This window comes from Cimex lectularius, unplaced genomic scaffold, assembly GCF_000648675.2.
Source record: "Cimex lectularius strain Harlan isolate CLEC.00 unplaced genomic scaffold, Clec_2.1 scaffold315, whole genome shotgun sequence".
NCBI lineage: Eukaryota > Metazoa > Arthropoda > Insecta > Hemiptera > Cimicidae > Cimex > Cimex lectularius.
In genome coordinates, this window is record NW_019392916.1 from 201,911 (window position 1) to 226,360 (window position 24,450).

The 24,450-nt window shown below is 32.0% G+C and overlaps 1 long non-coding RNA gene across 3 annotated transcripts in view; it reads left to right on the plus strand.

Annotated features, from left to right (window-relative positions):
• Positions 1-247: 247 nt before the first annotated feature.
• LOC112127840 overlaps positions 248-24,450 on the plus strand; it is a 77,982-nt gene continuing 53,779 nt past the window's right edge. For 2 of the 3 annotated variants that reach the window (XR_002910746.1, XR_002910745.1), the window contains exons 1-2: positions 248-403; positions 968-1,086. This is a non-coding gene — a long non-coding RNA (uncharacterized LOC112127840). Of the gene's footprint in view, positions 404-967; positions 1,087-1,261; positions 1,325-24,450 lie in introns of those variants that run through there. The other variant, XR_002910747.1, reaches the window with a different exon arrangement.

Below are 24,450 nucleotides of genomic sequence, written 5' to 3' on the forward strand. Positions count from 1 at the left end.
AAAATCGACTCCAACATCTGTTGTTATTTATTAATCTATTTATAATGTTGATTTGTTTGTTAAAAGTTTGGCCCTTCTTTGCTTTTTATTTTTATTTTTATAACCTTTTTTAATAGTTTATTTTGTAATGATTGATTTGTTGTGTTGCTTGACTGTCCTATGCTTGACTGACCTGTTTGGACTGTAAATAAATAAAATAAAGATAAAATAAATTGTAACAAACAATTCTAAATGAACGTAATGGAAACATTGACCTTTGGAACTCGTGGGAGACAAGTGTCCAGAAAATCTGAAAGGCAGAATAACAGGGACATTCCATCTCGAGACTGCGGACACACCACCTCGAACTTGGCTACTTGAACTTCATCTGGTCGGAAAACATCAAGAAAAGAGAATTCATCGAGTGAGTTTTCCATTTCCATATTTCCTTAATTTTATTCCTTTGGGGTTGCGCATATATAAATTTTACTTCAGTTATTTTTAATATAGTTTAAATTTTTATTTATTATATTTTATGTTTTTTTATATTAGTTCAAGAAGAGTAGGTTTTCTTTTTTGTAAATTTTATGTCCAAAGATTACATTAAAAAAAGAGATGTAAATCTAAATTTAAAAAGAAATAATTGGTATGAATAAATTCTGTATCCCTAACAGTGCCTTTTATTTATAATTTTTCCTTTTATAATAATAATAAATATAATAATAATAATTATTATTATTGTTATTATTATAATTATATTTATTTTTCATAAAAAATACCCTAAAGTCTAACAAAATAAAAATAAAAAAGGTGTAACAACTTTAAAGCTCATATGAAATCAATCATGGCTTCAATATCATGTATCCGACGAAATAATATAGTTTTAATAAAAAAAATATTCTAAAAATCCGTATAGATTTTTTTGGGTTTAAATTAACGAAAAAATGGACTATGATGAAAGTATGCTTAAGCATTTTTGAAATCGTAGGTAAAGTCGGTGCAGAAGAATTTCGAGCCCCAGCTTCTTTAATTTATCAAAATCTTCCGTGAATCATGAACTCTTGCGTTGTCATATAAGACCATTCTGATTTACCAACGCACATTTTGGTAAGTTTTTAATCTATTTAGTCAATACAGATTGAGTGCCACATCTTGGCAAAATGGAATAGAAATCCTTCAGTTTTGGCATGAGGCTGGCTTTTCGTCGGTATTTGACCACAAATCTGACCAACGTGGATTTTCACACAAACCATTTTTGATTTCAAGTTATTATTCTTTCCAGAAAGATTTTGTTTAAAGAGCAACGAAATCCATGTCTCACGGCGCGTCAACTACTACAGCTCAGTGAGTTCATGAATATCCATACAGTTTAGGCTTTTTGACATTTCCAATGTTTGTATTCAGTTGTGTTGAGAGTCCTCCATCAGTTTGAAAGGGTTTTGTTCCACTGTAGACTTGAGGACTAAGTCGTCAATTGATGACGAAGGTTTCCTCGTGGAATATTATAATTTTCAGTATCTCCAGCAGAACACTTCGCAAACCAACGGCAAATGGTCCGTTCGTTAAAAAAAAACATTCTCAAAACCCCCATATGTTTCTTCCAAGGTAGGTTGCCGCTTGGATGATAAGTGAATCACGAAAATCATGGGTCTACTATTCATATTTAAAGTATACTAAAAAGTCTGTAATGAATTTTGAATTCAATCAATATTTAAAAAAATAATAATAATAAACAAATAACTGGTTTTTGTATTATGTAAAGAAGTTGGTGGTAAACTACATGATAACGGTTAAAGTAAAGTAACTGCTATCACACAAGAGGACTTAACATTTTTTCAAATCATCAGCAATTAAAAATTGCCGGGATTCGAACCCAGAACCGCAAGCGTGTCGGACTAACTATTCAGCAACCGCTGTAGGAAACCGCTTAATCTTCTAGAATTTCTAAGATAATAAAAATATTAGTTTTAAAGGAAACTAGGCTCTCTATCACCTTTGTTCTTATCTAAAAAATTCTTAGACAACAAATGGTAAAACTCGATGTATAATCTTCAGTATTACAGATGCAAATAAAAAAAAGTAGGCGTGCCTCAGGGATCCGTTCTAAGGCCACTCATATATCTAATTTATTCTAATGATTTCTACTATAAATTTTCATATATAAAATTGACAGGATTTCCTGATGATATAAGATCCGCTTTAAAAGGAGAATGCGTTTCTTAAAAAAAAAAAGAAGATAGTATTATAATAATGAATTCGTATGACAAGTGGCTTAATGCAAATAGGCAATAATTAAATTAAGGCAAAACTAAAATTCTTCAACTAAAAATTTAAGAATAACACACGTGTCTCAAAATACTGTATGAAACGAAAATATTTCATCCCCTAGTTAAATTAATTTTATTTATGTGGAGTCATTTAGAATCGGCAAGAAATTAAGACCGTAATAGTAAAATTCCAAGACGATCTATATACACATATATACGTATAGTTAGTTATCTATGCATATAAAAATATAAATGAACAAATGAAGATAAAGAATAGCTGACCAAAATGACCCAAGTTATACAACTTGATACCAAAGCAATAAATAGTATAAATAGTTTTAAACTAGTTCGTAAAAATATATTAAACGAGTTCGTATCTAAAGATGAATGAAATAAAATGATGAAAATATTTTTAACCGTCTTAACTTGGTCAAGCGGACCACGAAAACTAGTGAATTTCTAACAGTTTTACGCTTTCCATATTAGGCACAGTAGGTTATAGCATATTTTTCCGGAGAACGGATCTAAAATTCCCCGGGCGACGGAGGGAATCGAACCCGTGATCGTCGAAGTTACCAGCAGACATCGGCTTATTAACTATTAACTATTCGGCTTATTAATAAATTACTCGACCACCAAGGTCCCCATCACAATGAATATTGCAAATTGAAGAATTGACAATTTCATTACCTCTGGTTTTGAACAAATTAATAAAAAGAAATCTGTTAATAAAATCTATTCTGGATTTAGTTTGCTTTATTATGACTTCATAACGCGTTGCTACGAAACGTGAAAAGTCGAGTAAACTTTTAAGCTGTGTCATGGAGTTAACATTTTCATTTAAAAAATTGAAATATTCGACAAAATAATATTGTTCACAACAATTTGTTTGACTAAAATCCAACAGAAATATCTTCTTCAATCTGAAAGTATGCTCTACCTTGTTTGAAGTGAGGACAAATCATAAGAACTAACAAATATCATTCTAGAAACTTAATATGCTTCGTCTCAACATAATCAAGTTTTTCTAGCATATGTAAAACGGTTAATAAACGTGAAACTATTAAGATAAGTAAAATACATCAAAGCTTAACTGCAAACATGTATAAATAAATTTCATCTGAATTTTTCCCTTAAAAATATAATTATTAAATCATCTGCACAGATTTTAATTGGTTTGTTAGCGAAAATCCACAAAAAAAGTACTGCTTTTCAATAAAATTGTTTAAGCCTTGTTTAAAGTGAAAAACAAACTCTACACAAATTTTTGCTTTAAGATAATAAAGTTTTATTACACGATTACACAATGTCAGGACATAAATATAAATATTTAAAGACAGGCAAAGTCTTTAATGAAATATTAATATCATCATTAATAAATACGGAGTCTTACTGATGAAATATTATCAGTGATAAAGTAAAGTTTAAAATTTGATGGAAGCAATTATAATATTTGGAATAATATTTGTATATATAGAATTTAGGATAATATTTGACAAAATGATGCAGTACTGAAGTTTAGACGTTTCTATTTTTCTTCATAACAATCAATTGGTTAATAAAATTGTAGTAGTGTTATTCTTTGCCAGTCGAGTCGTAAGGGATTTTACAGACAAATACAATAAAAGAAAAGTCGTCCGATTGTGTCTCCAACGTTTTATACCCGGCAAGGCAGAGTTGACCGTCAAGGGTTGGGAACACAGTTCACCCCTTAACGCAGTTTGTCCAAAGGTTGTACCACCCCCGGCTAAGTGATTTTCGTCCACTTTCAACAACAAATCCTCAACACCAGTTCCCTAACACGGTTTGCTCTTCCATTCCTCCGATACACATCTTCTCTGGTAATATCACCTTCTGGGAAGAGAGGTTTGCCACTTTCTTTTCAAATAGATTGTAAATTAGAAATTTATTTAACGTCTACAATTCAAGAATGGAAAATTTAGCGGTTTCTCTTTTCTAAGGTCGAGTTATTTTTGATTATTTGCTACTTTTGTTGATAAACATTAATTTAAAAATAAAGAACAGTTTTAATTAAGACAAAGAAGTTGCTAGTGGGCACTCTCAACACGACAGACAAGAATGATACATCTAAACAGAAAACAAACACTTTGAGCCCTGAAGATGATCACAATAAAGATTGAAACGTTGGCACGATAAAGAAAATGTTTTTCTAAAACTTACGTCCCACCAGACCGCATCTCACGATATCCAAATAATCATTGGCTAACGGACACTAAACACCACATAAGTTCATCTAACTAGCCAAAAATATTAATTTATCAACATAATTATATCAATCAATTTTTTCATATTTACTTTACATGGGTTCGCGTTATTTTGATAGCAATACGATTGTAATAAAAAAAATAACAATCCTATCACTGAAGATCGCTAAATGTCAAAAATAGCGAGGATAAGCGGACCAAATGATCGGTGACGGCGAAACTGCAGGTTCACCACCCTACTCACACTACACGGAAATTGTTAATTAATTGTTAGTTTGTTCAACTGATTTACACTGATCACTTTTTTATAGGTACGTCTAATCTCGCTGGTTTGTTCCTCTCATATGATTTTCGGCTTCACGCAATTTTCAGGGAAGAACCGATCCTGGAGAAAAATGGTTTTATTCAACTGCCAACAGGTCTTAAAGAGAATCGTGACAACACAAAGCAAAGCTTTCAATTAATTAAGGTTTTTAGTTGAGATAAAAAAGTCAGTGTCACGAGCGGGATTCGAGCCCACGATTTTCGGCTAGATACGCCGCTGCTCTTCCACTTGAGCTATCGTGACCTCGATCCACTCGGACATCAACTTCCCATCTCAAACCCACCTTTTGAAGTTTCCCTCCTTTTTGCCATTTTTTATCTCAACTAAAAACCTTAATTAATTGAAAGATATTAATTGGTTAAGCGGACCACGAAAACTAATGAATTTACAAAGCAAAACTTTTTATGTAGGATCAAAATTAATGAATTAATGTTCAAACCGTTCCTTTATAGAGCTTAGAGACCGGACCTCACCCCTTCAGTTTACTGCAATTACGGATTATTCAAAATCCAATCAGAAGCAATAAAGCAAAACTGGTTCCTCGGATTTTTCGCCTATAAAAGCGACCAGAAGGTTTAATTTCATGCATGATGATGACTGATTAGTGAAAACCACTGACTGTTTCTAAAAATATGGTCAGGTTTTTTCAATAGTAATTTCAAACAAAAGTGCTTAGAAAACCAAAGGCATTTACTACTAGCTCGTAATTAAACTCACAACATGATAATTTTAAAAACTTTCCAAATAATCATTTAAACACTATCTAGAGATCTAACAATTATTGAACTTGATGATACAGGAGGAGAACAATCGATAGATAAGTTTATAGTTTCTATAACTATGGTAGGTACTGTATGCAATAAAATTTTAATACCTATTTATATTATAGAAAATGAAAACGCCACAGGTCAAATTTCACGCACAGATATGAGTAAAAAAACTGGCTATATTATTGTCGAACCGCTTTCATCATACAGATTTCCCCACACTATTTATTACATGCTATCAAATTATCAATGACTATTGGTAGTATGTAATTTGGAGATAGGTTTCTGGGCAGGTTGAGTTCATTTTAAAAAATCAGCATAAAACTGCGACAACTTGCCTAGCTTTCGGCCTTAAAATTGCCACCATCAGGGATCATTTTAATAATTCACATAAACCAAATTTTAAAGCAAGGTTGCAGAATTGAATTTGTGCGAAAATTGTGACAGTATCTCAGACAATGGATTATTGATTTTGTGCATGAATTTCTAGGTCTAGTTGTAAAAAGAAAAAGTTAAAAAGAACGTAAGAAATTTTACTATCAATAGTCAAATTATAAAGTAATCAATAACTATCGATTGCTCTTGTTATCGGCTACTAAATATAAGACGAAAATAAACATTGAAATCCACTTAAAAAAAAAAAATATTTACAGAGACAAACTTGTAGTTGTAGCAAAATTTAAGTTATTATGGAAGCGCTTTTCGATTGGAAAGCTATTGACAGATTATTTTCTGACCTATTGCGAAATTATCAAAGACTATCGATAGTAAAATTGCATAATATCTGTAACGATTTATAACTCTCTCTATCGATCACTAGGCAGCCGACAACTATGTTTTTAGTTGGTCCTATTTAACCAAAGTAATAATTTAAATGTGACGTCGAGAATCGAAAAGATTACACAATATTTGCATAAATGGCAAAAAGAGTGAAATTTGAAAAAAAGGTTGTAGGTTGAGATGAGTTGATCTCTCGGGAGACCGAAATCACGACAGCTCAAGTGTTTAGAGCAGCGGCTTATTGAGTCGAAGGTCGTGGGTTCGAGTCCGGCTCGAGACACTAATTTTTCATCTCAACCACACTTTACATAAAGATGATAAATCCACGAAAATCAATTCTAAAACCTATATTTTTAATAGTTAACGATATGACATGTATTCTTACCGACCATCTGGGTTTGCTTCGCTGTATTGGCATGTTAGACGTGTTTCTCAGTGTGGTTTAAGGGTCGTCAAGTCTCTTTTATAAGTTCCTGAAGTGTGAGGTTCTCTGTTGATGTTATCTTTGTACGTCAGGTGGATTAAGTCAGCGTATTACGGTGGTCTTAACATAGGGCCTTTTTCTTATCAATTAATAGTGTTTTGTTTGTGTGTTTATGTTTTTTTAGTGTTAATGTACTACGTTTGTGTATTTCCTAGTTTTCAGGTATGTTCATTTTACACGCTAGTTGTATGTCGTGTTGTAGTACTTTGTATTATGGATAGTTCGTGATCGTTTTTCTATGAGGTGAGGATCGTACTTTCTTTCGCCATTGCCTCTAAACGACTTATACGTTCTTGTTGCCTGTCTCATATTTTTCGTCATGTCTATTCGATGTATTCGCTTATGGCGTATATGGCATTTTTGTCTAGTTGGTTGGTTTTGTCGATGTTTTGTCTTAGTGGATTATTTTAAATCGTGTTCATAACCTTTAGCTCTGTTTTAATGTCTAATTTGTTAAATAGATACGTTAGCTTCTACGTTTCTTTCCCTACATATATATGAAAGCGGTCCATTTTTTTATGTTTGTTTTATTTACTTCTTTTTAGCATGTTTTTATGGTAGCCGTTATTGAGCTTTCGTATTCATATTCATGAGAAAAAGACAAATCTGTGTTCTAATATTTTTCTCAGATTTATTATATATACAGTCCAGCAATTATATAATATAATTGATAGTAACAAGTTTTGCTATTAATCTAAGAAGTACATAACTTGTCTTATTTGATTTGTTAACAATCTCGTAGTTGAAGAGGAAAAAAAGCGGTTTCTTATTGGCCTAATTGTCGGATTGAGGATGTCATCAACTCGAATATAGAAATACAGAGAGAGAATTAATTAACTCCAATCATTCATGGACAATTGCCTCGTTCTAATTCACTTAGGGCTCCGTCTGTTGTCCAGCAATTATTCATAACTCCACGGGGAAGGCACTAGTGTGCAGTACCCGCCGAGACAGTTTCGCCGGAAAGGGAGGGACGACTTTATTGCAACGTAAAAAGACTTTATGCCCTTCTGAGTCCAAGTGGAGGCACTTAATTTAGTCGAAATTTAATAAAACCGTCGGAAAACGTCAGACCGAGGAAATGGAAACGCCTCGCTGGAGGCTCTGAAAATTTAACTCGCTCAAATGGTACTGACGACGGAATTGTCGTCTTATAACTCACTGCTCTTGTTACGTTTCACGTTATCGAATTTGAATAAATTCATTTCACATTTAATTTACTTAAAAATTTCATTCTCGAATTCATCGCTTATTCTCAAAGATTAATTGTTATTCAATGAACTCTCTATCCTCGCTGGTTTTAATGTCAGGTGCATTTCCTCATTCATTATTGTATTATTTAAAATGTACAAATAACATGCTCTGAAGATTAGTCAATAAACTTCTGATTTATAGACGCCTCTGACAGACCGAAAAAGCGAGAATAGGATGATCGGAGACGAAATTAAGTTATCACCTTGCAGACCTCTTGATAATTATTTCTCTATTACTATTCACTACTTATTATTCTGGTCATTTTAATTCAATCGATGTTGTTATTTTTTAGGATGTAGTAGGATGTAGGATGTATATCTATAGAGAAATGATCTAAAATATAAAACTATAAAGTAGTTTTTATTTTAAAGTTATTATTATTTATTTATCTATCATTATATATTATATTATCATTTCTCTTAGTATTAGGTTTCATAACCATTTCTAAAAATGAAAAAGTCAAACATATCGGCAATTGACTGCAGTATTCGGGTCTTAAGGGAGGGCAATATATAAAAAATATTGAAAGAATTATGGTCAAAGTTGAACTTTTCATTATTTGTTTAGGGTAATGTGTCAAATTTCCAAAGAAATATAAATTTTGTCTGGAAAACCATCTGGAAAAAAATGTTTATAAGTCAAGAAAGTTGTTGGCATGCTCAACGAAAACTCGAGTTCTACTCAAATTTAGTATAATTGGTAAAACAAACTGTTCTTCGTGCATACTTGACTCTGTGTGTATGTGTATGTGTGTCCATTATTACATGAATTTAACAAATCAGTTCAGTACAATTCAATGGTCGTGGATCTATTTTAACATTAGTTGGTAAGTACTATATGCTAATTTAAATGGTGAATATAAACTTTTCAAAAGATTTATTGTTTTTAACTTATTTACATTTTTTTAAAATTAAATTAAAGTTGATAAAGATATTATATTAAATCTCTTAAAATTCATCTCGTGAACGACCTCTGTTAAACTTAACGAGCAAAAAATAACGAGGCAAGAAAAACTGAGAGAGAGAAGGAGAAGAGGGAGAGGGAGAGGCAGAGAGAAAGAGAGATAGAGTGAGAGAGAGAGAGAGAAAGAGAAAGAGAGAGAGAGAGAGAGAGTGAGAGAGAGAGAGAAAGAGAGAGAGAGAAAGAGAGAGAGAGAGAGGGTGGGGAGGGAGAGGAATAGAGAGGGAGAGTGAGAGAGAAAGAGAGAGAGAGTGAGTGATAGGGAGGGAGGGAGAGAGAGAGAGATGGTGAGGGGGAGAGGAATAGAGAGGGAGAGAGAGAGAGAGGGAATGAGAGGGGGTGAGGGAGAGGGAGAGAGAGAAAGTAAGAGGAAAGAGAAAGAAGAAATGAATGAATGAATATCGTTCTATTTAAAAAATCTCGCAAATTTAGTTCGCAAAAGACCTCTTTTACAATTAGCAAGAAAAAAATACGAGAGAGAGAGAAATTGAGATAAATACAGAGAAAGGGGGAGCGAGGGAAAGATAAAGAGTAAGTGAGAAAATTTTATAAATACGGAAAAGTAAGATCAAACTAAATAGTGTCTAGTATATACATATTTATATTTATGTATGTTATATGTATTATGTATGTACACATACCTATAATATAAAAGTTAGAAGTAAATTATTGTAATCCACAATGGATGTGTGTTCGGGCTGAATGGGAACTTTTATGGTTGGAATTTGTAAAGTTTGAAATTAAATCATTGTCGATAATCTGGATAATCTGAGTAAAAGTTTACACATCTCATTAGGGTTAAAAGCCCGTACGAGGTAAAACTAGGAGAAGGAATTTTTGAATTTTTAATCGAGACGGAATTAAACGTAATAACCGATGGCCAAGTCCAGTTGGAAAGGAATTACACCAAAAGCTAAAAACAGTTCAACGAACATTGTGTTAATCTGTAGGCTTGGTTAAATAATTCTGACAAACAAATTTCCCATTAAACGTAACTTTGTGAATGTTCGTATTTAAATCTGACCCAGACCGGGTGAAAAATTAATGAGTCCACACATCCCTTGTCTCGTCTTGTGTGAAATTACTTATTCGATAATTGGAGTTAAATAATTAGCTTGGATTAAATTACACTTCGTTGTAAATATACAACAGAAGTGACACTGAAAATAACTGATTTTAAAATGCTGAATTGGGGGTTGGGGTGGAGTTTAAATGTTGTGTAGAGGACGAATAACCAAGAATAAATTTTTTACTTGATGGTAAATAATTAAATAATGAATTTTACTAAATAAAATGTCTAAAATATTGTTCTTTTAACTACAAATTAACGTATAATTTCAAAACTTTCAATTTGAAAATAACAAAACAAATATTTTATATAGTGTTACTGGTAATTAGAGATGAATGAAACTTTTTAATTATTTCACGATATTAAAAAGGAAAATGCAATCTATGGAGGAAATTATACATTTAAATATCTCGTGTATTAAGTCGCTAAGTGTATAAGTGGTTGGTTAATTTGTAGCCGTGGACCAAGGGTAAACCAATAGAGAGCTGTAATTGGTTGAAGCCCGTAACTTTGGGATCCTCTAAGCCCTACTCTCCCTCTATTGGGAATTCTAACATTAGTAAAATGACTTGGTTTTAGTATGGATTGGCAGGGGGTTTCGGTACATCGCTTCTCGTACAAATGGACAAACGTGACGCACCTGACCCGGGAAGTGGACCGTTTAGATTCGCCATATCTTTAGCATAAATCACAATCACTCGTTGTCTGATCCAGTTAAAGAATCACCATCTGTCACAATCCAATAGACAGCGCCATTTCCTAACCAACAATAAAACTCAATAATCTGCCAAAACATTCCCAACTACAACTACCCGACTCTTCCATTCTTAGTTTTGATTCAAACTATCACTAAGTACAGAACTACACCGTTTTTGAGTTTTCTGTGAAAATAATTTTGAAAAATTATTCAAATGTTTTTCTACTTTTTAAGAAAACAAATGACTAAACTGAAGGGTTTATAATTTAGTAGTCTTTCACGTATCCTTGACTCCACATAAAGAGCGAGTAGGAATGCCACCCAACATGAAAATTGTGCTTGAGCACGACAGCTCATGACAGCATTCGTGATATGAATGATACATTGCTATTTTATTGTTCATAGTATTTGACAATGACATAATGTTGTGTTTCTTTTTTATGTTTATTGAGATAAAGTGGAGTGAATGTGCATGTAAAGGGCTATGGAGGAATATCGAGTATCTCACCAGCCTGCTTGAGTAAATTCGGAACTGAAACCGACCCATGCTAAAGTGAATCAAGGCCGAGCATATTAGGTCCTGTCCTACATATGCTCTTCGTTAGCGATCTTCAGGAAAATGAGGAAAATAATACGGCAAGGTTACTGATGATACGACAATTATGACAATTGGAGAAAGCAATACTCAATCAATTCGTATATTGAACAATTTCATTTCCCGAATTTATAAATAAAGCTGATTAAAGAAAAATCGGTACATGCGGATTCTTCACCAAACCGAAAAATTCAATACATACCGGCTTACTTTAACAGCTTCAAAAAAAAGAAATTCAATACGTCAACGAGGCAAAGTACCTTGACATGACATTAAGATTCATGCTTGCGGTGGAAAACACGTCAAAAAACGATTGAAGACCTCACGTTAAGATTAAACTGGTTTAAGTGCAGTACCTCCCATTTGCCTATAAAAGTAAGCTTTTTCTTTATCAACAGGTCCAGTGTATGTCGACTTATAGCATCCAGCTCTGCGGCTATCCCAGCAAAACCATTGCCAAAGCATACAAAGATTTCAAAATGGAGTGATGAGAAGCATAGTCAATGCACCTTGCTATATCAGAAATGAAGACCTCTACCGGGACCTCAAATCGGAAAAAGTGGAAAAGCTATCTATAAAACCGTTTTAGCCCACCATCATAGGATTAGACACGCAAAGTAGAACCAGTCCACCTGTTAGACGTCGAACACCTAGCTAGATGACACAAACTCGTCAAGCCACAGGATTTATTGTTGGTGCAGTGATGTGGCGAAAGCGTGAAAATACACTATAATTTGCATATATGTATATGTATTATAAGTTTTGTTATCTATGAAAAAAAACTTATTTGCTATGTCAATAGCTAGGTACTAGCAGTCTCTCCACCTATGAAGATGGAAAAATGTACTTAAGAATGAAAATATGTATAGCTCTAAAAACTGTATGCGTTGGGGCTGAAAGGAACAAGCTTTTGACACCCCTTGGAACTAAATTTCACGACTGAACATATAAGACCGATTTCTGACCCAATAGTTAACAGTTGACAATGACCTGTCAAAACAGTGTAAAATTGAAAATTTAGAAATCCTCAGGTTGTAAGAAAAGTGCCGTTACAATAGATATAACCATGCGCGCGCGCGGTGCACACACACACACACACATACACAAGCACGCGCATGCTTTCATTGTATAACAATATATATTTATATATATTATATTANTATTTACATGACAGATTAATTTGATTTGGTAAGTTTCACAAAATAACCGAATTTGTTACTAAAGTCATTGTGAATATTCTAATTTTTCTCTTCATTTTTTACCTACAGCATAACACCGAAATTTATATTAAATACCATGAATAACACATTATGAAATAATCTGTACAGATTTATTTTTATTATATGTATACCTGGCCACATTATTTCTTATTGTTAGTTTTGTATAGGATGTCCTTTTTAAACGGCTCTGCTAAATTTACGAATAATGTTGTTAAAAAAACCGTAATTTTCGGTTTAGTTGAAATTTTCTACGTATTTTTGAAAAAAAAAATCACAGGGTACCTCAGGACCAGTACTACTTTATAATTTCAAATGTACTCTACACCTTTGACACCTCATTTAAAAGTTTTTTGTATGCTGAAATCATTCCGAATTATGATTTTAAACTGGCTAAAAAATAACAAATTTAGGAAAATCACTTTTTTATACAAAGATAACTAACTCTTCGTTTGTAGTATTTTGTATTGTTTGAAGATAAGAAACTTAGGTTGTATTTCTTATAGCTATTCCTATTTGAAATTTTAAAGTGTGATAGTCATTTTTTTCAAAAACATGTAAACATTTGAACTAGGATGTTTTCGGAAAAAAGAGACACACACATCAGAGGTCATTAAATTATTTGAATAAATTCACTAGAACATTAACAATACTAAAGTTTCATTGTGTTTGAACTAAATGCAGCCTAAAATAAAGTAGAATTCGTCAAAATTCCTCGCATATGGTATTTTGCAAAAATCTCCGTTTATCAATAACGCCGATGCCAATCAACGTCCCGCTGCAAAATCGGTGCAGTTTGTGTTAATAGACGGCTAATTCCTTAGGAAATGAGCGCAAATTTTTGGCATTTCTCTTTAATTGTCAGTTCCATATCAATTTTGAAACAATCCGTAAATTGAGATTGCTGAATTTAAAAAAAAAATGTTGTTTTATTTGTTTTCACTTACAAATTGAACCGATTCGGTTTTTGATTGCGTTTCACTTTATAAGCTGACGCTAATGCTGTAAAGTTAACTCAAATTGTCCAGTAATTAGAATTGATGTCCCCTAGTTGTCAGAAAGAGGTCTCAATGGATTTCTATTAAACTGTTATTAAAATCAGTTCAATGGAAAACTGAGAATAAAACGTATTATTTTAAATCATAAATTGTTATATTCCCCGAGGTCTGCGGGGTGATAAACCTGTAATTTCGTCGTAATTCTATCCTCGCCCCCTACCCTCGCTTGCTTATTTTTTTAATCTATTCCGTCTATTTTTCTATCTTTTTAAGTTGGAACTCGAGATATCATATTATGATTTGTTAGGGAATCTTACCTACTTTTAAAACTGAAATTTATGATTACCTACTCCGTGCTTCCATTCCCTTCTGTTCAAAATTAAGTAGTAAATATAAAAAATAATTTTAAGAGAAAAAAAATTATTTAGTATACAAATGTTAATTCAACTAAGGTTTTATTTCCTCATGTTCTATTCGTATAGGTTTATATTGGGTTGATGATGAGGTAGATCTCTGTGACAAACGATCCTTGCTTTTTATTAATTTTTTATATTATTTTAAGAATAGTTAATTACGCAATTTTATTTTAATTTTGATATGGGATTGAAGATTTTAATTTGTTTTTAACTTTTTGCAATTTTGTTTTTATTTTACATAATGTACTTCGTTACTTATAATTTACTCATTTTACCATTTGAAATATCACAAAGGTTGGTAAGAGAGTTTTTTTCCTTTTGGTTAAGTGTTATGAAATAGATAAATAAATAAAAAAATATTGACGAGTGTGTGTACATGCACATATTATATTTTAAGAACTGCTAGTTAATTACCTCATTTTTCTATCTGATGGACCTTTTAAAAAAGAAAAGAAACCCTCGATTTTCATATTTTGATGTCTTTCCTTTTGTTATTATGCAGACATTTAGAATTAATTCAAATAATATACAAATATAGATATTTTATGTATTAGTACGACGTGGAATGAGAACCCGTCCGTCGGAGATAGTCTGTCTAAAATCAAAGCAATACTCAATTTTAAAAACCAGCGATACTACCAAGATCGGTGTCTAATGATAAATTATCTGGAGAAAATAAGCGTAAACATAGATCAAGTTATTGTGTATAAATTGCCAATGATTGGATGAAAGTGCTTTGTTTAAGCATTTGTCTCTGGTCGATTTTAACTTTTTTTTATTAATTTCTTTGAGAGAAGCCATAGTTTCTAGAATTAAATGAAAAATTACAGCCCGGATAACATCAGTTTCAACGGTACAACACAAGAACGTCGTATAAGCCTTGCACGAATAAGGAAAATAATAATGGACTCATTGTATATCCTTGTCTTATACCAGTGTTCACTTTAAAAAATTCAGATAGACCGACCATCTTTACCTCGCAATGCTGAGAATAAACCGTCCACTAATTAACTTAAAATATTCAGCAATTTAGTTAAAATTCAGGATATCCCTGCTTCAGAATGAGAGGATGTATCTGATTGAATGTAAATAGTAGTAATACACTTTTTGAATTAGTTGTTGAAGACGTAGCAATATTAATAATTTTTGCCAAATATAATATTATTAATTATTCAATTAATTAATATTTATGGAAGGTATTGGTTGAGATAAAAAAGGCAGCGTCACGAGCGGGATTCGAACCCACGATAGCTCAAGTGGTAGAGTAGCGGCGTATTTAGCCGAAGGTCGTGGGTTCGAATCCCACTCGTCACGCTGCCTTTTTTTATCTCAACTAATACCTTCCATAAATAGTAATCAATTGAAAAATGTTAATTGGTCAATCGGACAACGAACTGCAATGGATTTAATTATTAATTATATGTTTTTAAACATAATATTGCACCCATTTTTCTCAAGATTAACAATAGCTAAAACAAGATTTTTAACGGTAATAACCTATAATTTTTAGCGTAGAAATTGAATACGTACACAAATCGGTAATTTTTATACAGGGTATTACCTAAATCATATCCAACTCTTTCACTCTCTGGAACCCCATTTATTTCGCTTCAGTTTACAAAACTAGCTTTATTTCGAAGAAAATCAAAGAGATTGGTTGATAATTTATGCTTCTTGACGAAGTTATGCTTGTTTGAGATTTTACGCATGTTATGCATCCAGCGGCCCTTCATACCTACAAATGAAATTTTTTCAAAAACACCGGCACCCGAGGTACATATAACAGCAGTTGTATGACAGGTTTTACGCTTGGAATGTGATTATATTTGATTTGATTATTTTTTTCTCCCAAATCGGTTTTAAAAAAACCTTAAATTAATTAAAATAGCTCTTGCCCTGTTACAGTCTGCAATTCGGTTTTGTACTTTATTGAAGTTTTTGAAACTGGTTTCTTTTCTTTTTTAAATTTTATTTTAAAATTCCGTCTTTAAAATTTTAGTGACAAAAAATCAGTATGTCTGGTATGTTGAGTGCTGCAAATTGTGACTTGAAGCTGCAAGTGTATGCTCAAAGATTCCCGTACCGGAGAATACTTGACGACTTTTATAAAAAAAAAGGTCAAAAGTTTGAATGAACCGGCTCTCTTCAAAATCGATATCGCCTTTCTATCTAGAGACTTCGGTCGTTTGATATGGAACTACAAGTACTCCTTTTTATCCAAAAAATTCCAATTATACTATAAGAAAACTCACCAAACGTATTTGGCTATAAGAAAGGCACAATTCGGCATGTTTTAAAAACCAACGGGGTTAAAAGTTTTAGGAATTCATTCAGGAACAGAGGATTATAGGTCATGAATAAATACTTTTAAAAAACAATATAAAATAATAAATAATATTGTTAATTATGTAGTGAACAACATGTGGAAAGCACAACTTTTTAAAATCTACAATCAATTTTTTTTTGCTGAGAAACAAATCTAGTTTAATAAACTCAAAATAAAACTGTGGGTTTCCATTTGAAATTAAATTGCTGTTCTTGATTGCAATTACCTGTATAAGTAAGGGGTAAAAAATTAAAGGGGGAAGTTAACATTTAAAAGATAGTTCTAGCTATTTTTGGAGTGTTGTATTAATACTTTTAGGTTAGGAATGTAAACATTTATACAACATCGATAATAAAAAATGTATTAAAAATAATACAATTTATAATAACCTGTATAAAAATTACAGATTTGATTATGTATTCAATTTCTACCCAAAAAATTAAGGAGGGTTACGTTTTAAAATTTTATTCTTGTTATTCATTATTTTTTTGGCGTTATGTATAAAGAATACATCCGGCGTATAAACAAACATTTCAAAATCCTTTGTAAATTTTTTGAAGAAAAACATAATATTTTGTATAACGCAGCATATAATATGGCATGGAATATTTTCTCACTCACTTCAACGACCCTTGGTTGTTATGAATGAATAAAATTTTTAATTATCAATTCGAAAATATTTAATTTTGTGGATTAATAATACTTTTTTAATTTTTTTCTATAATCAAATTTTGTATTAATCAACACGCCTAAAAATTAGGAAAGAGAGTGTTCTATTAAATTCTATACGTGCATAATTGAAAAAAATATATATATCTAAAATATTTAATTTTGTAGATTAATAATGCTTTTCATTTTTTGGTTAAAAAATATTGTATTAATCAACATGTCTAAGAATTTCGGGAGAGAGTTTATTAATTCTTATAGGGGTATAATTGTAAAACAAGCATATATATATATAAANCTGAAGTAGATATCGGTAATATTTAATTTTATAGAATACCTTTCTATTTTTTTCGATAATACAATTTTTATACGTGCATGAATGAAAAAAAACTATATATATCCTGTATAAAAATTACCAAATTCATTACTTATTTAATTTTACGCCGACTATTAGGAGATGTCCCTTATTAATTATAACTTTTAAAATATTTAATTTTATAATTTAGTCACACTTTTTAAATTGATTTTCGGATATTACAATTTTATATTAATCAACATGCCTGGAAATTTTGGAGGGAGTGTCCTATTAATTTTTATACGTACATAAATGAAAAAAAACATATACACCCTGTATAAAAATTACCGATTTTATTAGATGTTTAATTTTTACGTCAACATTTAAGAGATGTCCCTTATTAATAATAACTTTTAAAATATTTAATTTTATAATTTTGTAACACTTTTTTAATTGGATTTTCGGATATTACAATTTGCTGTTAATCAACATGTCTAAAAATTTGGAACGGAGTGTTCCGTTAATTTTTATACTTGTATAAATGAAAAAAACAAACATATACCCTAAATAAAAATTACCAATTTTATTAAGTATTAAATTTTTACGCTAACATTTAAGAGATATCCCTTATTAATTATAACTTTTAAAATATTTAATTTTATAGTTTAGTATCAATTTTTAATTGGATTTTCGGATATTACATGCATAATTGAAAAAAACATACATATATTTAAGATATTTAATTTTATAGAGTAATAATAAATTTTAATTTTTTTCGACAATACAATTTTTATACGTGCATAAATGAAAAAAATCATATACATACCCTGTATAAAAATTACCGATTCCCATTGTTAACGATAACTTTTAAAATATTTAATTTTATAATTTAGTAATACTTTTTTAATTGATTTTCGGATATTACAATTGTGTATTAATCACCATACCTAAAAAATTGGAGGGAGTGTTCAATAAATTTTTGTATGTGTGTTTTACACTATAAGTTTAAAAAATATATTATTAGTAATATTATTTTAAAACCCCCTATAAAAATTACGGATTTAATTACGATTTCAATTTTTACGCCAAAAATTAAAAGGTGTCCATTATTCATTATAATTTCCATAGGGGTTGGGTGGGGGTTACCTAAGGCTCAGTTCATCTTTAAAATTGAAAATACGACCCTACCTATACATCCTGACTCATCATTTTATTTAAAGATGTTTTGTACGCTGAAAACAATGGTGCAATCGGATTTTAATTTGGTAAAAAAATCACAAAGTTAAGCTAAAAAGAAATCGGCAGCATGATTTCGACGAGGAGCTGAATATTTTACTGTGTGTTCGCGAAAAATCCAATTCCTCTCTCTAAAATGTTGGAAAAATAAATGTAGAAATGTAGTCGTACAGATGGATTTACAATATTTAGCCGTAAAGCTCCCATCTTGTCCAGGGACTTCAGGACTCTGATTATGACAGGCTTCTAACATTCTTTGCACAAATGTCGTTTTGGAAGCCTGATGGAAACGTTTCTTCCGTACAACCTGATGAATCCAAGTTCACCTCAAATGGCATACTAAACCGTTAGAATTTCGAAAGTAAGCAGACGAAAATTCGAGAATTTCATACCCTTGTCATCATCGGGTGGTTCACAGTATCAACGTTTGGCCTGGACTTCTCGTAAATAAATTAATTGGACGTTAAATTGTTGGCTAAAATAATCAGTTCCTCAATTTTTTTGAGCAGGTTTTACCAACCCTAGTTCCTCTGCAACAACGACAAAGAACGATTCTCCAGCTTGATGGATATTATTAATAATATTATTTTAAATACCCCGTATAAAAATTACAGACTTAATTACGTATTCAATTTTTATACCAAAAATTAAAAGGTGTCCATTATTCATTAAAACTTAAAAAATCTTTTATTTGATAATTTAAGAAAACTTTTTAATTTTTTTAAAAGATTTTGTGTTAATCAACATGCCTTAATCTTGGTAGGGGAGAGGAGATGCCTTAATTTTTATATGAGCATTAGTTTAAAAAAATTACATATTTTAATAGAAATAAAACATGATTTCTTAAGGAAAAAATTATTTCAAAATTTTGTAGTATGTTTAAAAAAAAGGTTTTAGTAATGTTGGGCTTCAAGAAGTTAACAATTAATGATTGCAATTTTTGTTGACAGTTGCAAAACAATTGACAATAAACATTTGTATGAGAATGCATGCATTATGTATCTGACGAGAAGATTTTTTGGATATACAGATATAATTTTTTGAAAGAAAATAAGTAGAAAATTGAGGCTTTAAATGAAATTTAAAAAAAAAACTGATGCATGATATTAAATTTTTTACCTTAATTCTGGATTTATCGTGGAGATTGTTGGTCTGTAAAGCACAATAAAGAGATGTAAACACAAGTGGTGACAAAGATCAAATGATGCCAGATGATGAGAGAATGGAAGAGGGGCCTCCGGAGGGTTGGTAGGGATGAGGGAGGCGGAGAGAAGCGAAGAGTCGCCCAATCCGGGCGGTTTTCTACCCCTACCAGCCAGCTCCTCCCAGCCCCTTCACAACACCACAATTAACTAAGATTTGACCCAACTCCCCTCCCTATTCAACCGAGCTAACTTAACCAATCCTCTTCCCGCTTACAACCACTTCTTAACAACAAATGATATCCCCAAAAGGCACGACGGGGTTGAAGGAGGCGGAGGAAAGGAATTTAACCCTCTTTAACACTTAGTCGACGGAACCATGGGGATTTTTAACTCGAAATCTATGTAATCGTGTTAATTTTTTTATTTTATTCCCCCCCCCATGCATCGACCCCTTCTATCCTTCCACATTAGAAATTGGATATTTTACAATATTTATTTGATCAAATGCAAATAATTTCTTATCAATTGATCAATCCAAAGATGTCATTCCCGCAAGGGGTGTCTGTTGCATGCAGGGAGCACAACACAAATCACTATTTATTTGTTGGATTCGTGAGGAGCGGTCAAGAATGAGATAGTTTAGAAAAACCCTTTTTTCATTTTTTTCCCGATATTTCGACTTAATTCGGGTCCTCTTCAGGCACAAAATTCCACCCGCTTGTAATATAATTTGATTTGTATATATTTTTATTTATTAATCAAAGTTTCACTTTTTTACCGTTTAGTAATAGTCTTTGTCTAAAAAAATGTATATTGCTAATGAAAAAAAATAGGAATGATAAAATTTATTTTAATGCATACTCGCTCCTCTGTTGTACATAATTTTTACTTCTGATATACCCACAAATGAGAATGCACTTCCGGCCACATACGCAGATGACACCGCCATGTTAGCAAGTCATCTCTCTTCTACACAAGCTTCACTTATTTTACAAACCACATATCAACAATTTAAAAATGTAGCGATTTTTGTAAAATAAAATTTAACCCAAAGTCAAAACACATCATCTTTACAATCCGTCGTGAGACTTGTCGTAGCATATACTTATACGATAGACCTGTTCCTAAATCCGACAAAGTTAACTATTTAGGACTTACATTTCATAGAAGACTAGCTTGGAATCAACATACACGAAAAAAAAACAGACACTCAACAAACGATTTAAAATGTTTTATACCTATTCAACAGACAATCAGAATTACCATCAAAATCAAAACTATTGACATACATACTTACCTACTCAAACCTATTTGGATGTACGGGCGCCAAACTTGAGGATCGGCCAAAGATTGCAATGTTCTAAACCCAAAATCTTCACATGGCAACAGTTTTTCATCCATCAAAACATATTACAGACGTTTTTTATAGTAAATTACAAAATCACACTAACACACAAATACGATTACTCCATTCCCCACAATTCACAACGTCTGGAAAGAACATGGATCAGAGACCTCTTAGATGATTAATATAAATTTATTAATTCAGAGAGGCTGCCAATGGGTAGCCTTCTCTATAACACCCGTAATGCCACAAACATAAATTATCCGACCTGTTGGTTGTATATAATACATGTACAGTTGTAGATACAAATAAATTAAGTAAAAAGAAATTGTTTTAGATTTTTAATTAACATTTCAATATGGCGTATTTCCTCCTCTTCCCTTAATTACATCTCGAAGACGCCTCGGCATACTTGTCTATCAGTCGAAAAATGTCTCTTTGCTGGAGGTTAGCCCATTCTTCATGAAGAGACCTTTCAAGATCGTGTAGTGTACCAGAAAGTGATGGACGTGCTTCATCTTTTGAGGTGATCCCATAAATGTTCGATGACCTTCATGTCTTGAGAACGGGCTGGCCAGGCTAAGCCCCTTTTGTTATGCTGTTGAAGGTACTATTCGGACGTCATGTGGACGGGCATTATCGTGCATTAGAATAGGATTGTCGCAAATTTCATCTAGGATAGGCAAAACATGTTGTTCCAAAATGACATCCACATGGCGAATGGGCGTCAAAAATCCTCCACGAACAACTCTGTGCGACTCTCCATTGAAATTCCCGCCCACACCATCACCGAGATACGTTGAAAAGGTTGGCTCTGGGAAATACTACAAGATTCTCACCATCAGTCCATACTGATTTCAACTTGTTCAAGCAGTGCGTTCAGAAATTTGGCCACCTCGAACTTCCTGGAGCTGATGAGTCGTTTGAACAACAGTTAGGTGCCGGTTTCGCAAAATTCTCAAAGCCAAAAAAAACGGTCATCCTGTGGTTCTTCTAGGGCGTCCAGAACCGGGTCTTCTCTGGTAGGACCCAGTTTACCCAGACATAGCATAAACAAATATTTATTGATAAAACTAATGAGACAAATTAAGAAGAGAATTTTCTTTCATAGAAAATATGAAAAAACATCAATTGGGTGGAGTTTTTGGGTGTCAGTGTATGGTGATTGGAAAAAAATCTCTTCAGAACAGATTAAAATAGCTCTTAAAAACAACAAATCAGTACACACAATTTTTTTCAAAAATCAAAGACAACACCTACAAATTCGACGTAATTTTTAAAATTAATTGTATGAACTGTCCATGATGGGAATCACATCGAAATATCTGGAAAAACGGGAAAAACAACACCATGTATAAATGTAAGACCAAAAACTAATCCCACAGCATTGGCTGCACACCATTTTAAATAACAACACAACGTTGATTTCGAAAAAATGCAAATATTAAACACTGAAAACAATTACAAACGAGACTTTATAGTAAAGTTTTACAAGAACATAGACACACACAGCATTAATTACAGAACAGATACATGCAAACTCAGCCGTACCTACGCCAATAACATAAAGCAAATAAACCATTAAATTTTATTTTTATATTTCTCTTTTCTTCGTTATCATATTGAATAATTAACTTCTTTTCCAAAATTACATAACCCCAAATCACAAATCCAATCCAGAAAATCCCCATTCACGACTTCCTTTGAGTTAAATAAAACCTACGATCAAAGAAAATTTCGCAGATTTACCGCGTTCCCCACCATGCCACAATCATATAAAAACAGCACACAAGAATAGCACCACACCTTTTGTGAGTATGAATTACTTGGTCTAAAGTTATTATATTTACATATGTATTGTACTTTCAATTCAACCAGGCCCTGAAAATATGTCGGCAAAAAAATAAATAAAAAAGGTGTTTTTCTAAACTACCTCATTCTTGACCGCTCCTCACGGATCCAACAACTTATTAAACAACCGGTCACTATAAAAAACACAACGCAGTATACCCACATTTATACTACAAGCACACATACATTGACACTACAAGCACGCACATGGACACGCACATCCTACACAGATTAATGCGGGGATCACACTTACTCGACGAATCGCAACGCGTATTAACCCGACGCCTTGTCGTATCTTGGCGGGGCAAATTGGACGCAAGCCCTCGCCATACCACAGAAGACACAGTGTATATCTCAGGAGTATTCGCGAAATGGATATCTGTGGGTATGAGTAGATATGAGGAGACGTGGAACTAATGGCAGCATCAGCGATCTGCTTGCTTTCAACGGCGAAGAGCTTATTTACTTCCAGAAATTAAGATTTGCTCTCATAATAGGAGTTTGTCAAACAATGACAGAATGTAAACAATATAGGCCATTTATGTTTACTTTAGTGAAGAAACAAATGACTGAGATTAACAACGAAACAAACGAAATGCGTTTTTTGAAACGCAGTGTTTTCAGCATAAAAAATCCTTTAAAATGATGTGTCAGGATGTTTAGGGTCGTATTTAAAATTTTGAAGTTAAACTGGCCTAAGGTACTCTGTACAATTTTTCTCCAAAAAAATGTAAAAAATTTGCAACTAAAATAAAAAATATTAAACACGTATTTTCGTTTATTTTGATAGGGTCATTGGTTCAAGAGAAATTCAGCGGGGCCATTTAAAAACTACCCCCTGTATAATGTAGTACAGCAAGATATGAAAATTAATTTATTTATAGATATAAAATAGATATTTAGATTTCCACTTTACTATATCTTTAGTAATATCGTCCCCATAATAATATTGCACTAATAGCGAAAACTAAGATAAAGAAAAGTCAACTAATGGTGGGCTATTACTGGGTAATAATGAATGGAAGAAAATGAAAATTTTACCTCGGAGTATTCTGTTGATTTTTATTGTGTAGTTATTTAATAAATAATTGTATTATTTATATTTTATACTTATTTACATTTATTTTTATATTTATATTTTATTTGTTCTCTCTTTTAATTTCAGTTTTTTTTTTCAATTGCATATCTGTTAAATAACCTGGTTTTTCGCGTTATTTTATTATAGGGCGTTAATGATTTTAATAACATAGTGCATTTAAAATCCTTTCATTAACACTTTATTTTTCAGCCCACGAAGAAAAAATAAAACCCATAATTGTGTTATTTAACGACAACGATTTTACGTTATATCTGCAATAGAAAAGGTACATTGGCACAAAGATTCGTAAAGTAAGTCTCAAGTACTTGCATGGTAGTATCCATCTACAATTATGTTGTTTTTTGGTTCAAGCAAAACGGGCCCAACGTTGAATCCTAATTACAAAATAGAACCCAGAAGTCTTGACGAACCTGAATACAAACAGATCATGTGCCTTTTTATAATATAAATTAAT